Source organism: Urocampus carinirostris, chromosome 1 (genome assembly GCF_059441175.1).
Source record: "Urocampus carinirostris isolate Australia breed hairy pipefish chromosome 1, RoL_Ucar_1.0, whole genome shotgun sequence".
Lineage (NCBI taxonomy): Eukaryota > Metazoa > Chordata > Actinopteri > Syngnathiformes > Syngnathidae > Urocampus > Urocampus carinirostris.
Genome location: NC_142349.1, coordinates 30,308,286 through 30,324,447, shown reverse-complemented (window position 1 = coordinate 30,324,447; position 16,162 = coordinate 30,308,286).

Below are 16,162 nucleotides of genomic sequence, written 5' to 3'. Positions count from 1 at the left end.
AGTGGGGAAACCGTGCAGTGAACGGTGTGCTGTTAGTGTGCCTGGCTCCTTTTATTATGGTAGAATCACCAAGGGTCTTTGTGAAAACTTCAACTAAGCCACCACAAGTATTCCCACACCGATTTTATTTCTCAATTAGGCACAGAACATGTAGTGTTCCTCGCATTATTTATGCAAATATGTTGCAAAACTTTCAACGCGCCAGGGGACTCAAGAAATGTAATCTCAAAGTTGACCGATCCGGCTTGTTTCCTCTAGAGCTTTGACGTCATTGAAGGAAACAACACTTTCAAAATGGTGAATCCCATTTACACAACATGTGAGGCAGCTCCGAAACACACGGCGATTATAGTGAACAAAATTGCACATCGCTCATTTCCTGCCTGGAGAAATTTTAACTTTGTTTACTCTTTGACTGGGGGACTTGCGACTCTTTTGTCCTGGTTGCATGCTTTGACCTCCAAAAGCTGCGTGGTGTAAGTTTACCTGCTTCTATTATACGCGCCTTCTTTCTTTGGCTTCACCTCCTTTTAGGTAGGTGATTGTGCCTTCTTTTGTGTTTTCCAACATGTGTGTCATGCTGGTATAATTTTGTTTGGCTAGCTCCCCATTAGCGTTCCTGTTATGTTTGCTCCTGGTTGGTGCTAGTCGGTTGCCACCGTGTGTAGTTCGGCTGTCTAGCCTGGCGTTAGTGCTGGTTTTGCCCTGTTCCTTAGTTTGTTTATTCACCTTTTATTGACATAGCCGTTTCCGTTTCTTTTTGTTGATTCCTGATTAGGCTGGCTGCTCAATGCGTGTTTTTGGTCTGACAGCCTTGTGTTTTTCTGCCGAGGCTTCGGACACTTTTCATTTATCTTTCCCGTTTAGAACCCCTCGATCTCCATGTGCTATCTTTTTGCCAGTCAGCCTTTTTCTGGCTATTTGACATTTGTTGTACCATTACCGCATCCACTTGCAACTCCCCTCTGAGTTTTTCCCACAAAAACTACCAAAACCTTTGCTTAAAATACTTGTAACCACTTGACTAACACAGAAACCAATGTACATGTTTGTGTTCCTTACATGACATCTTAGCTCGGGAAGTCAAAGATGAGACGGGCAGTATACAAAATGCATTATCTCAGAAGATAATTTAAATATGGTTGGTTGGTTGGTTGGATCCCTTCTCTACCAAGGTCCTAGGGGCACCATTTGCTATGGTGTGTCTTGGACAAGTACAGCCTGGTGGTGCCAATCTATCTCATTTTCTCTGCAAAAACTATTTACTATTTCCTCACAATTTCCATGATTTAAAACTTGGGAATATCTTTTAAAGTTTTTTTTTTGGCTGTTGAAGCACAAAATGAGCTTACGTCTTAAATAAACAAGAGAACTCAAGTCCAGGACTGTAGCCAGGGTTTGGACCCTCAACACTTCAGGGCTTCGGCCTGGCACCGAGACTCATACTCCGCATTGTACAAGTTTAGCCAAGAGGGATTCCGGCAGTCACAGTCGTAGTGCATTATGGGTACCATTTACTGTCTGGCCCGAGGGTTGAGGCGTTGGAGCAATTGTGTGCCAAGGATTAGTGTGAGCCTTTGTCTGCAGCATGAGGCTACGCTCATCACCAAAATGCCCCAACCCCCTTTTTGTTTTTCGTTTTTGCGTGAAAATACTACTCGTTAGGGCCAAAATCAAACGGGAATTGAGACAACGAGAACGATTGGGTTGTGTTCCTCCTTTTAGACCAACTGCCCTGTTCCTAGGCAGCGTCATATAGGAAAACACGTTTTTGACCTTGGTACTACTCATTATTGCAGCTTATTACTATTCCTTACTCCTTGCTCCATACAGAAAGTCTTCATTTCCATAAAGAGAGGCGTATATTAACGTAGTATGACTCCATCTGGGAACATTGAGTTCTTAACTCTTTCAGCGCTGGACGTTTTCTGAAATGGGGAGAGGTGATGCAAGCCAATTTTGACTTATTGTTTAAGGCCTACGAATGATTATTTTTTTTTTAGTTCTGTAGCTATATAAGCATAGGACAAATCAAACGAAAATTTGAAACCTCATCTTTCATTTGTTTCATGTTTCTAGCTTTTACCATCGTTTGTTATACGTGCCTTCTTTCTTTGGCTTCACCTCCTTTTAGGTAGGTGATTGTGCCTTCTTTTGTGTTTTTCGACATGTGTGTCATGTTGTTATAATTTTGTATCAAGCTCGGTGGCCTTGGGGGTATGGCGCCCGCCCCGAGACTGGGAGGTTGTAGTTCAAGCCTCTGCCGAGTCATACCTAAGACTTAAACATTGGTACCCGTTGCCTCCCTGCTTGGCGTTCAGCATTAGGGGTTGGAATTGGGGGGTTTGGTCACCTAATGACTCCCAACACCTCAGTTGGGTTGAGCGAGGGGGCTGGGAATCCCTTCCTCTTAATCAATCCCCCAAAAAGAGTCAGAAATGACTCTGGCCACCTAGGGGGGTATGGCTGTGGTATATAGATATAATACCATCGTTTGGTGAACAACATTGCGAATTTCTCTAAAATACTCGTTCACAAGAAAACTTCTGGGATAAAAAACTGCTTTTTCTGACCGACAGGCAGATCTTTCAGTTGTGTGTTTTCTTTTTGTATTTGTGAAACCTCAATTAACTAATATATGCTTTCCATAAACATAAGGGCACTTTGCTGACAAAATAATATTTTAATTGCAAGAATACTGAACTTACGCAAGAACGCATTTTTCAGAATGTATTGTAATTAAGCCTGTACTTAAATCTTTGCTTTCCTAACCACACTGCTTCAAGTCAAGTCATTTTTATTTGTATAGCCCTTAATCACAATTAGTCTCTAAGGACTTCATAAGTTATTACATATAAGACGTTTAGGTTACTCGTATGCTATAGAGTAGAAGTGAGTTTTAAGCCTAGATTTAAACATTTCCACCGAGGTTGCAGATCGGATCTCAGGGGGAAGAGCATTCCACAACACCGGTGCCCGGATGGAGAACGCTCTCGAACCAGCGGAACACTTCTTGGCTCTTGGGATCACCAGGAGACCGGCGCTCTCGGAACGAAGGCTTCGGGCCGGGACATAGGGGGAGATCAGATCTGAAAGATATGAGGGGGAAAGTCCATGTATGATTTTGCATAGTAGTAGGAGAACCTTAAAATCGCATCTTAGGCTAACAGGTTGCCAGTGCAGGTTAGCCAAAATTGGGGTGATGTGATCGTACTTTTTTGTCCTTGTTAAAAGCCTCGCTGCAGCATTTTGTACCAGTTGAAGACTCTTGAGTCTGGTCATCGGAAGACCGGAAAGTAGTGCATTACAGTAGTCGAGACGGGAGGTAACAAACGCATGAATTATGATTCCCGCATCCGACTGAGAAAGTATAGGACGAATTTTAGCAATGTTACGGAGATGGAAGAAAGCGGTTCTAGTAATTTTTTTCACATGTGTTTGAAAGGACAGATCAGGGTCGAAAATGACACCTAAATTTTTAAGTGAGTCACTCTGTGTGATGTGGCAATTGTCCAAGTTCACTGCGGTTTTAGAGAATAAGTCACGGGACTTAGATGGACCAATAACTAACATTTCAGTCTTTTCAGGGTTAAGACGCTGGAAATTGAGTGACATCCACTCTTTTATCTCAGTGAGGCAGGCCTCCAAAGTTCCACAGTTTAGTGTGGCAGATTCCTCCATCGGGAGATAGAGTTGAGTGTCATCTGCGTAGCAATGGAAACTGATATTATACTTGCGAATAATATCACCTAGTGGAAGCATATAAATGCTGAAGAGAAGGGGGCCAAGCACTGAACCCTGCGGAACACCACAAGTAACACTAAATGGCTCAGATGTCAATTCGCCATATTTAACGCAGTGTGTCCTATCTGAGAGGTAGGATCTGAACCATAATAGGACGCTTCCTGAGAGACCAATCCATTTTTCCAACCGTTCTAGCAAGATAATATGGTCCACTGCGCACACTCATCATATGCGCCACCTATACACTCTCTTTCACTTGATACCAGAAGCAACACATGGAAGTGCGACTTCCTGGATGTGTGAATAAAGATCTGATCGAAGCTGTGATTTTTCACACTTAAATCATTCCCAGAGGCTTGTTCCTTGCACCAAACGCTTTATAATATTTTTAATTTCAGCTTTTGGGGACAAAGGTTCTGAAAAAGTATTTATACGTTATGGCACCGAATGAGTTAAATGCAATAATCAGGGTTCACACGGTTGCTTGTAATTCCTGAAAATGGTCGAATTTTAATGCTGTTTTCTAGGATTGAAAAGTGCTTAGATTTTGGGTCAAGTGCTTGTAAATGTTTGAAATTGTTGCCATCTTTCTCAACAAGTCTGCTTAAAAATGATGTCAGCACTGCTCTGTGATGGCCTCGCTTCTCCATTGCATTTCTTCCCTCGTGATTAAAGGCAGCTCGCATTAGTTTGTATGGCATTTTCATATGGAGAGGCCCAAGAAGACAGTTGTATACTACAGCTAAACTGGGCACTATGAAATGTGTATTGGTGCAATGATTCGAATATTGACGTTTATTATGGGCACTAAACAAAATAAAGGTAGTGTTTTTCAGTGGGAAATTCTAATGGGAAGAACTTCCTGCAAATGAAAATGTAAGCTACATATTAGTCTTTTTAACCAACACCTACATTGAGAGTAATTTGCTATGTTTTTCAAACTATTTGTGTTTTACCCATGATCTAAATATCACCTGCCTTGATAAATGCACTCACGTGAAGCTCTGCAAAATACATGATTCATACCGAATTGTTTCCTTTAATGGATCTGGAGAAATTGGAAAATTAGATTTGAAAGTCCTTAAAATGTGCTTGTATTTGGCCATGAAAAAGGTGTACAAATAAAATGAATACATCTAAACAAACGTGGTCGACCTACATTTTCCCAGCAATGGAAGATGAGGTGCACTCCCGAGAAACGGGATCACGTGGTTGAATCCGTTGGTAATGCCGCTGCCATTGTTCTATTTAGACGGAAACGGGTCAAGCCAGTCAATGGAAAATGAGACAACGGTAGAAGGCATTCAAAACACTTAAATCCTGTTCTTCCAAGAATGTTAGAAGAAATGTTGCTTTTAGTGCTCTAAATTTGTTTTGATGAAGGTTACTATGAGACCATGGAGACTGTCTCGATGGGGAGGTGTTGTTATATCAGACTGTTTAATCCAATAGGATTTTGTTAGTCCTTCCCTTCAGAGTGTTGTTTTGATGAGTGACAATAAATATAGTTTCAAATAGAATTGCAATCCGGCAAAGTAATCCTTAATTTAGCTAAATTTATGTTTAGCCTGATTATGTCTTTGTTATCCAATTATGTAACGATGTTACATGTATTCCGTTAACTTATTTATTAAAGAAAAGCAGTTGCCTTAAGGGCAACACTTTCTTTCTTTCTTTTGTTCTTCTTCCCCCCTTCTTTTTTCTATATTAATTTTCTCCTTTTTTTACCAGTTTTCCCTCTTTTTCCCATTTTTCATTTTCCCCCTTTTCTTTCTTTTCAACCTTTTATCCTGCTTTCCTTTTTTATGTCTTCGCAAAAGCCTCTGGCGAAAACTATAAGAAATATGGTACAGATTGGTCATTTTGAGTTTAAGTAGTTGGTTTTCTTCCTTGTGCTTTGTAGCGCTCGATTTCGGTGTCACTACACAATACAGGGACATTTAGTGGTTAAATCATACACACGGTCCCGTTCAACCAATGTGAAGCTTTTTTTGTTGTTGAAGATATCAGTCAAAAGAATGAGGATGACTTTAAGAAAATCATTTAATGCTTTTACATTGTAGTCTTATGGATAATTTACTCATTTTAAATATGTTTTTCTTTACTTGAAAAAAGAGAAAGTAAAACTAAAAAGAGGACATTTTCTCCCAAAACAGGATTAAAACATATTTTCTCTGCAGTGTACACATACAATTATAACCATTAAATGTGCCATATAAAGATCATAGTAATTTTTTGTTCTAATAAAGACATGATGGATTATATATTTAAATAGATTTAGACTTTTAGGTTTAGATTTTATGTTGCTTAGAATGTAATGAAATAATGGCACAATTGAATAATTACTTTTGAAAATAAGCTCTTGGATTAAAATGGTAAATGGTCTGCATCTACATAGCACTTCTCAAGTCAATGAAGACCTCCCAAAGCGCTTTACAATGTGCTTCACACTTACCCATTCACACACACACTCACACACCAATAGCAGCTTGCAGCCATGATTCAGTGTCTTGCCCGAGGACACTTCGACATATAACAACCTGCGATCTCTTGATCCCAAGACGAGCGCTCTACGTCCTGAGCTAATGCCGCCCAAATCATTTAATTTTATTTATCTTACACACCCCCTTTCGGGGGGTTAAGAACCAATCATCAAACCATGTACAAGTATTAATATCCAAACTGTTTTTGTTAAGATTCTCAAAGGGACAGAGTGTAATAATTGACCATTTATATTTTGCTGTACAGTGTAGTGATACCGAGCGCAAATATATATTTTTTCTTTAACTACAGAAACTCAAAGTGAGCAAAGTGCAATGTTTTTCCTTCTTGTTTTATTGCGCTGCCTTTTGTGAATCCATCCATCCTATATCTGCGTTATCTTACCCCGCTTATCCTCAATAGGGTCGCGGGGGTGCTGGAGCCCATCCCAGCCATCTTCGGGCAGTGGGCAGGGGACACCCTGAACTGGTTGCCAGCCAATCGCAGGGCACACAGGGACAGACAACTCACTCGCTCGTTCACACCTAGGGACAATTTGGACCGTCCAATCAACCTGACATGCATGTTTTTGGAATGTGGAAGGAAACTTGGAGTGCCCGGAGGAAACCCATGTAGGCACGGGGAGAACATGCAAACTCTGCTCGGGTAGGCTTTGGTACCTGGATTTGTACCCTGATGTACCCTAATTGAAAGGGACAAAAGAATGAAAAAAAAAATCAAATGGAAACAAGCTAGAGAACATGATAAGAAACTGAAAAAGGAAAAGTGAGAAACCCGGAAAACAACGAAAAAAGAAAGAACAAAATGGAAAATGAAACAAAAAGACAAGACAGATGATAGAACAAAAAAGAGAAACATAGAAAATCAAAAAAATTGCCGAAAGAGGACAAAGGAAAGAAAGCATGAGCCAAAACAATGAGGAAATGGAAAACAATTTAGAAAAGGTATAAAGAAAGAGAAAAATGAAAGAAAGCTAGAAAACAAGAAAAAATAAAGAAAAGAAGACAAGAAAGACAGATTTTTTAGGTGCACCCTTAGCCGACAAATATGTAGACCTCCAGTAGCTCATCCTCATTTTATATCAAATAAATCATATTCCTCCACCAATAAATATTCAAATAAATGCATATTTATACAATAGTTTATGTATGTTTGCCTGTTATACAAATCAAAATTGTTTTAATTTAAACGAACGATATTGTTTACCACCAGGAGGCTCCGAATAATACTCACTGTCCCTTCAACAACAAAAACATTTACAAAGTAAACACTCCTTCTTTACATCACGTGTCCACCCCTGGGCCTCAGTCCGTGGATTTAAAACCAGTATGGACCTGAAGTCAAGTATACGTTCGCTATGCGATAAAATCGAGCAAATTCCTCAACAAAATGTAACTTCAAGTGAGTGCAGCTACCAAACGTCGTTTAATCGAGTGTTCTGCTCGATTATTCACAGATCAGTATCAACCAATCGGATTACATATTAGATGAATGCCTCTACTGTCTTTCAGAAATCGAGTGAATCTGCAAATGTTTTCTTCATAACATCTGCGCAATTGTCTGAGATAAGTACAGTGTTTTGTACAGTGCCTTGCAAAAGTGTCGTCCTCTATTTAGATGAAAAACTGAATATTTTCTAAGAATCAACAAAGTGTGAGAGACAATCGCGAAGAGAAACCTAATATGTCGGACATTGTATATTGTGCTAACAAAGGAAAACATTGAAACGTAGGCATTTCAAAAATGTTGTCCTCCTTTGAGGTCATTCAATACGATCATGGACCTCTTGGTGTCTTCTCTGGTTAGTTTTCTCCTTGTTTGGGCCAAAAGATTAGACTCATTCAGGTTTTGGTAGGTTTGCAGTGTTTTATGGTCTCTCCATCTTGGTTGCTCTACCTTCTGATCTACTGTTGCCCCATTTGAATGTTATTGCTCACACAGTGCTCTGGGAGATGTGTGAATGAGGCCAAATCTTGTATTTCATTCCTGCTTTGAGCTTTTCTAACAACTTTATCTCCGACCTACCTGGTGTGTTCGTTGTCGTCATAATGCTGTTTGTTCTCCGGTGTCTGCTTTCACAGACCTCTGAGCCCATCCCAGAACAGATACATATAAACTGAGACTTAATGAACTTCGTTTATTATTTTAAATAATTTCAGTCGAAATTGGATCATTCAGAAGTTATAATGGGAAATCTTGGAGTCAGTTGGCTGAGCTGAGAGAACAGGGGGCTAATGATTTTGCAACACCTACATTTCAGGTTTTTGTTGTAAATATAATATAGATTTTTGAAATAATATGATTCCACTTCATGATTGTGTCTCAATGTTGTTGATTTTTAGAAAATATAGAACGTTTTTTTGCTTTAAATGTAAAGCCTATAATGTAGCCAAATGGCAAAAAGATTCTGGGGCCAATACTTTTTGCCCGTCACTGTAACTCGAAGCAAAACATTCTTTTTTTCCTTAGTTTGATATTAGATATAACACATTTAATAATAGGTCTTCTGTTTACATATATATTTCTAAAAGAACATCAAAATTATGCATTTCACTTCCAATTTCCAAGGCTGTAGGGCTCCAGTGAACCAATGTCAGAGCCATTGTCCACAATAGAGAAAACTAGAAGCAGTGGCAAACTCTCGCAGGAGTGGTTGACCAACTAATATTGCTCATAGAGGTGTTACAAAATAACCTCGAAAAACAAAGAACTGGAGAGTTCCCAGGTGAAAACAATTGCTGTCACAAAAGAACACAAAGAGTCATTTCACATTTGCCATAAAGCATATTGATTATCCTCAAGACTTTTGGAGAAAGATTCTCTGGACTGATGAGTCAAAAAGTAAGTTGTTTTTGCATGTTTTTCCGTAGAATCTCAAAGCAAAGCCCTTTACCAAATAAAGAGCCTTTAATACGTCAAAAAAGCTAATGGTGCAACGTCCCAAGGTCAGGCTTGTCTCTGAAGAGTGGCAGGGCCCTTTACACTGACAACAACGGTGACCAGATAATAAAGGTGCTGTATCTGCGTGAGATCAGGGTGCTTCTCCTGCTACTGGTAAGCATGGAAACCATCTGTGTATGTTTTTGGAAGGTGTGCAGCCCGTTACACCAGGTGTGTAAATGGCACAGCATTTGACAAAAAGAACATGATGCTGACCGCAAAGCACGGTCGTGGCAATGTGATCGTCTGGGGCTGCTTTGCTTCCTCAGGACCAGGACAACTTGCCGTAGTTGACGAAATAATGAATTCTGTTGTTTATCAGAAGAACATCAGTTTTTGCACTCCAAATCAAGCGCTATTGGATCATGCAGCAGGACAACAATCTGAAACACACCAGCAAGTCCACCTGAATAGTCAAAAAAACAAACTAATGAAAGTTCTTGAGTGGCCAAGTCTAAGTATGGATTTAAATCCAATTGAGATGCTCTGATGAATGCAGACAACCCTCCAATATGGAAGATTTGAAACAATTTTGCAAAGAAAAGTGGGACAAAATTCCTCAACAGCGTTGCAAAAAGTCATTAACAATTATCTTTAATGTTTGATATCTGTTATCGCTGCCAAAGTTGGCCCAACTCGCGATTAGGTTCAAGGGCCAATTACTCTTTCACATAGGGCCAGATAGATAGAGATGGATAAATGGAATCAACATTTGAAAACTGCATTTTGTATTTCCTTGGGTTGTCTCTGTGTGGTATTAAACCTGGTTTGATGATCTGACAACTTTTTGAGCGGGCAATATGCAAAAAACACAGAAATCAGGAAAGGGGCACATACTTTCTCTCCGAACTCTACATAAGTAGTAGCCTTCCTCAACCAAACAAGAGTCCCGTGTCTTCCGGAAGCATGACTTTGAAAGCCACAGTAATCTGCTGAGGGAACAATTCTCGCTTTGTAAATGCGAAGGTGGACAGCAAACCGTAATCTGTTCCTCACAAAAGAGGTTCTGCTGTTCGAGCCTGTTCAAATATCATTTGCTAACGTCATGCTCAATACACAGCAGGAGATGACATGTGAAAGCAAAGGGTCAGCTAATAGCGCAACGCGTGTAATAGTGAGCAATGGCCAATTTCAACATTCCCAGCTCGTGTTCCAACTAAATAACGTTCCAGAAACTTGCGGAGATCAGAGATGCAAAAACAAAGCGTTTTCTTTTCATCTCACTCTTGAAAAAATATTGGTTCCCACAAAGGAAGTGATGGGCTTGTTTCCTTTGCAGAGGAGATCACGAAATTACATCCAGAGAACAGAGTTGTTTGATGCTTCTGTCATCACAACACATTCACCAGCATATGGTAATGAAACTTTACAATCTTTAAAAAATATTGTTATTCCTTCAAAGAACTTACAAATGAATCAAATGGCAGAGACGAACACGTGTAGTCCCTCTGGAGCCCATGTTGATTTTTGTTGAGTTTTATTTAGAATAGAATAGAATCGAATTGTCATTGATATCAATGTGTGTGTTGTGTAGGTAAGCAATATTTATAACTACTGTACTCTGTAATATTATATTCCCGCCTTATTGTTCATGCGTTGAGAATTATTCGATCTATTATAAATCAGAATACAAGCAAGCACTCTGCACGAATGCTTTAGTGAGGTTTAAAGTTATTTAGTTTTAATTCTACTTGAGGTCGTTATTTATTTTCCATTGCTGCAACTTAAAGATGATGAATTTATTTTCAATAAATGACCTTACTTCCTTTAACATGACATGCATGTTTTTTGGGGGGGAATGTGGGAGGAAACCAAGTGCTCGGATGAAACCCACGCAAGCACGGGGAGAACATGCAAACTCCGCACAAGAAGGTTGGTAGCTGGATTTGAACCCATGACCTCAAAACTGTGCCGCACACGCGCTACCCACCGCGGCGCCGTGCCGCCCTTACATAAATACAAATTATTATTATCATTATTAAATATATTAAAATTATTTGCATACTATGAAGCAATCGTTTTCGACTGAATTACACAAGACAGCGACATCCTTGGGTCACATATCACACAGTATGCCTTTTAAATTGGATAGTTTCTGTGAAATGTTATAAAATTCCAGTGAATCTTTTTAGGTATCAGATGTCGTCAATTTCGGAGTCTATAAGTAAGAAGTAAAGAAGTAAAACAAAATGCTATGAATCCCTATATCTCAAATCCGTATGGACAAAAGAGATGCCTTTGTGACACCTCAAATTTTTGGTAGTCACAATTTTTATTTTGTTTTGGATGTGACTTTAGCAGCACTGCGCCTGAGCAGTTAGCTTATCCGCGGCACTGTTGTGAGGTCATTGGACCAAATCCAGCTACCAGCCTTTATGTCTGGAGTTTGCATGTTCTCCCCGTGCTTGCGTGCGTTTCCTCCGGGCACTCCGGTTTACTTCCACATTCCGAAAAACATGGATGTCACGCTAACTGGGTGTTGTCCCTAGGTGTGAATGAACGAGCGAGTTGTCTGTCTCTGTGTGCCCAATGCCCAGAGATAGCTGGGATGGGCTGCACCACCCCCGCGACCCTAGTGAGGAATATTGGTGCAGATAATTGGTGGATGGATGAATGTGACTTTATGTTTGATTTGCTGTAAAAATCTAATTAAGGTTGAATTCTTAGATAACTTCTGTATATTTGTTTAGAGCTAATGTTTGGCAAATTGGGTGGGTTGGGTGTATCCCTCAACCTCTAGAGTGGAAGGGGTACAATTTCCTTGTGATGTGTATTAGGCAAGTACTGCCTGGTGCCGCCCATAATTACTGAAGTTCATATGAGTATTTAAACACATTTTTGTTGAATTGTTTATTTGTGTGTATATTATTGGCCTGGAGAAGGATGGGCACCACCAGGCTGTTCTTGCCCAAGACACACCACAGGACAACAGTAGCCCTACGACCCTAGCCGCAAAGGATCCACCCACCCACCATGTGTTCAGATGAGCAGTGGTATTGTTAAGTTGTTAAAAGGGACATTCGATGTGGTAAAGAAACACAAGTAAAACATTGTTCTTTTTATTAAAATCAACTTGGAAAGTAAACCTGATTATACAAATGTTTTTTGTTTCATCATCTGCTGTGAGCATGATAGAGTTTGTAGATTTTTGGAATCCGTATATTGAATAAAGCAGTTCAGTTAAGACCCCAAGGAAAAATGTAATTTTCTCTTGAACAAAAGACAAGTATCAGCTGCCAAATCCTGTCTTTTCTTTTCCATGTAAAATCGGGACAAACTATCTTCTGGGAGCTGGTTACCAATTGTGATTTTTCCACAAGTATGAGAAAAGGTCTTTGCGCAATTTTTCAGATAACAACAGATACTGCTACTGCAGCTGTTGTTGGAATACACGAGGACAAACGATGTTCTAAACCAGGGGTGTCAAATTCGTTTTAACTTGGGGGCCACACAATTGAACAAACTTTCTCTCGGGGGCTGGACTAGTAGATTACAGAGGAAAAAAAAGTGAGAGAAATAAATAAGAGAAAGAGAGGGAGAGAAAAAGGAGAGGGTGGGACAAAGAAAGAGAAAGGGAGAAAGGGAGAGTATGTGAGAAAAAAAGAGATAAAAAGAGAAACAGTGACACAGTGGGAAAGAAAGAGAAATAAAGAAAGAAATCCAAAGAGAAAGCGAAAGAGAGACGGTTAGAAAGAGAGAAGAGAAAAGCGAGAGAGAGAGAGAGAGAGAGAGAGAGAGAGAGAGAAAAGGAATTAAGGAAGAGAGATTAAAAGAAGGTACATAGTAACAGAGAAAGAGAAAAAGAGACAGAGTGAGTGAAAGAGAGAGAGAGAGAGAGAGAGAGAGAGAGAGAGAGAGAGAGAGACAGAGAGACAGAAAGACAGCGAGAGATAAATACAAGTACAGCATTTGTGAGAGGCATCTGGCTTTGGCAACATCAAGTGGACATATTTCAACCCGCTTTTTTTTTCTCTTGCACTTCGCTCTGCGTTGTCTCGCGGGCCGGATTCAATCCCATAGCGGACCTGACCCGGCCCGCGGGCCGCCTTTTTGACACGCCTGTTCTAACCTGTCATGTGAGCCAAGCAAGTAGGACAGCGAGGATTCTGCCAAGAGAGCGCGTGGGCATTTGCAACGGTTCCCGAGGCGCTGCCTGTTTGTTCCACATAAAAAGGTTTTGTTGTCATGGCTTGGAAGGAGACCTTACAAATTGCCTGTTTTCCAGCAGACACTGCCAAACGGCCAAAAACTAAGAAATTGCTCCCAGGAGTTGCTTAACTCCATTCATGAATGTAGTTACTGATCTTTGTCGAATGTGCAACATTTGTCAACACTTTCTAGCCAGGGTATTGTTTTAGTCACAAATTGATGAATTTGAACTAGGATGCATCTTTTCATGAGCAGGTTTATCACAACGTATCAGATCCCATTAAATGGGAAATGTTTTGTCTGGCGCTTCTTTACTTTCACCTGTAAACCTTAGACTTCATTCAATGCCAGATGTTTCCCTCAAATGGGAAGACCATTTTTGCCATTTTTCCTTTTTTTTTTTAAAAGACCTACAGAAAATTAAATTCTGTTGCTTTATCAGCAAAGGACAGGTCAAAAGAAAATTTAAAACCTCATCTTTCATAAGGAAAAACATGGTTTTAGCTTTTAACATTGTTAAGTAAACAACAGTTAAACAATGCTAATTTGCTTGTAAAATAACCTTTTATTGCAAAAACACTACATTTATACATGAGCTATGCAAGAAGTTTGTAGCGGTCAATGTTTCCAGGGATGTCAAGTCAAGTCATTTTTATTTGTATAGCCCTAAATCACGAAGAGTCTCAAAGGGCTTCACAGATTATTACACTATATTACACAGACTAGTTTTCAGCCGACGAGAAGAGTAGGTTATTCATATGCTATGGAGTAGAAGTGAGTTTTAAGCTTAGATTTAAACATTTCCACTGAGGTTGCAGATCGGATCTCAGGGGGAAGAGCATTCCACAGCACCGGTGCCCGGATGGAGAACGCTCTCGAACCAGCAGAACACTTCTTTGCTCTTGGGATCACCAGAAGACCGGCACTCTCAGATCGTAGGCTTCGGACCGGGACATAGGGGGAAATCGGATCTGAAAGAAAAGAGGGAGCAAGTCCATGTATGATTTTGTATAATACTAAGAGAACCTTGAAATCACATCTAAGGCTAACTGGGAGCCAATGCAGGTTAGCCAAAGATGTGATCACAAGATTTTGGTCACTCAGAGGTAACCTACACACCCTCAATCGCTAGATAGAGGAAGCAACACGTGGAAGTGGGGGATCTATCTTATCTAAATACCTTCAAACACAGTCAAACAAATTAGCAACTTAATATAATTACGAGACTTTACCGGTAAAAATGAATTTTGAAAATGTTCCCCAAATTTTTTTTTGCACACGAGCATTATCTTTTGAATCAGAAAAAAATGAGCACCTTGTAACACAGATAGAAAAATGAACCAATCAACACGAGTGGCAAAAATCAGGTGGAACATAACTCAAAATACGTATGTCCTTTATTTTGTTCCATGGAGTGGCTTCTACAACTACTGCTTGTATGAAAATTGTAGAACCATGCAGATCCATCCATCCATTATCTGCTCCGCTTATCATCAGTAGGGTTGCAAGGGTGCTGGAGCCCATCCCAGCTATCTTCAAGCAGTGGCCAGGAAACACCCTGAACTGGTTGCCAGCCAGTCTCAGGGCCCACAGAGACAGACAACCATTCACTCGCTCATTCACGCCTAGGGACAATTTTGACCGACCAAAGCACCTGACACATTACGTTTTTATAATGTGGGAGGAAACTGGGGTGCCTGGAGGAAACCCACGCAGGCACGGGGGAAACATGCAAACTGCGCACAGGAGGATTCGATCCCATGACCTCAGAACTGCTCAGCCGCGTGGCGCCTCAAACCTACACATTTTTACAAATTTTTTAACAGGCCATAGTTCTAGTTCAATCAGGTTTTTCTTTTGTTTTTTTTCACATCTGAATATTCCAGCTGTAAAAAGTATATTACAGTAATATATGTCTATCCCAAAAGGCCCAGCGATAGGCAAAGTCCACAGAGAGCCTTGTAATTGTCTTTTTACAATTGCAAGGCCTCACTTTTTAATTAAAACAGAGCATCGCGAGAGCCTACAGTATGATTTCTGCGTAGTGCTCTCAATGTCAAAGTGAAGAAATTCAACAATGTGTGGGGAAAAGGCAGGAACAACTAACTGAATGCAGAACACAATGCATGCTGACAGTCCATGAAGTAGCAAAACCACAAAAGTAATGCGCAATCTAGCAAGGGATTACTGTACACTAAATCCCTTATTGGAGCAAAACAGGCTAACAAAAAAAACAGGTTTCTTGCATTCAATGTGCTTCAAGGCTTCGACACGCTTTGATTCTAATGTTTTGCCTTTAGCAGAGTGTTGAAACAGAGTGAAGTTGTGCCAAAATGAACATTTATGTGCGGTTAAAAAGGGCTCTTTTGTTTACCAAAGGAGTCTTTTCAACATTTTACCCAGCCTCTCCCCCTCATTCACTTGATTCACTTTCTTGTGGATTTGCGATACCATCAGCCCTGATCTGGGGACGTATGCTGTTATGTCACCGATTGTCATCTTTGTTTTTTTGTTTGTTCGTTTTGTGTTTTTTTTAACTTTCACAGTCATCAACAGTTGACATTAAATCTGACTAATGTAACACATTTGATTATTTTGTGTATTGATCTAAAATGAAGGATGTGAAATGTTGCTAAATCATGAAATCGGGGGTTGGAAATCATAAGTTGAATCTGAATTACCCAAGCTGGTGCTAGTTATGAAATAATAGTTTATGGAAACTTGTTAGAAACAAGTGAATATCTGGTTAACAGGTCCGCCTCACAGTTTACCAATTCTGTGTTCAATTCCAGCCAGTTTGCATGTTCTCCCCATGCATGTGTAGTGG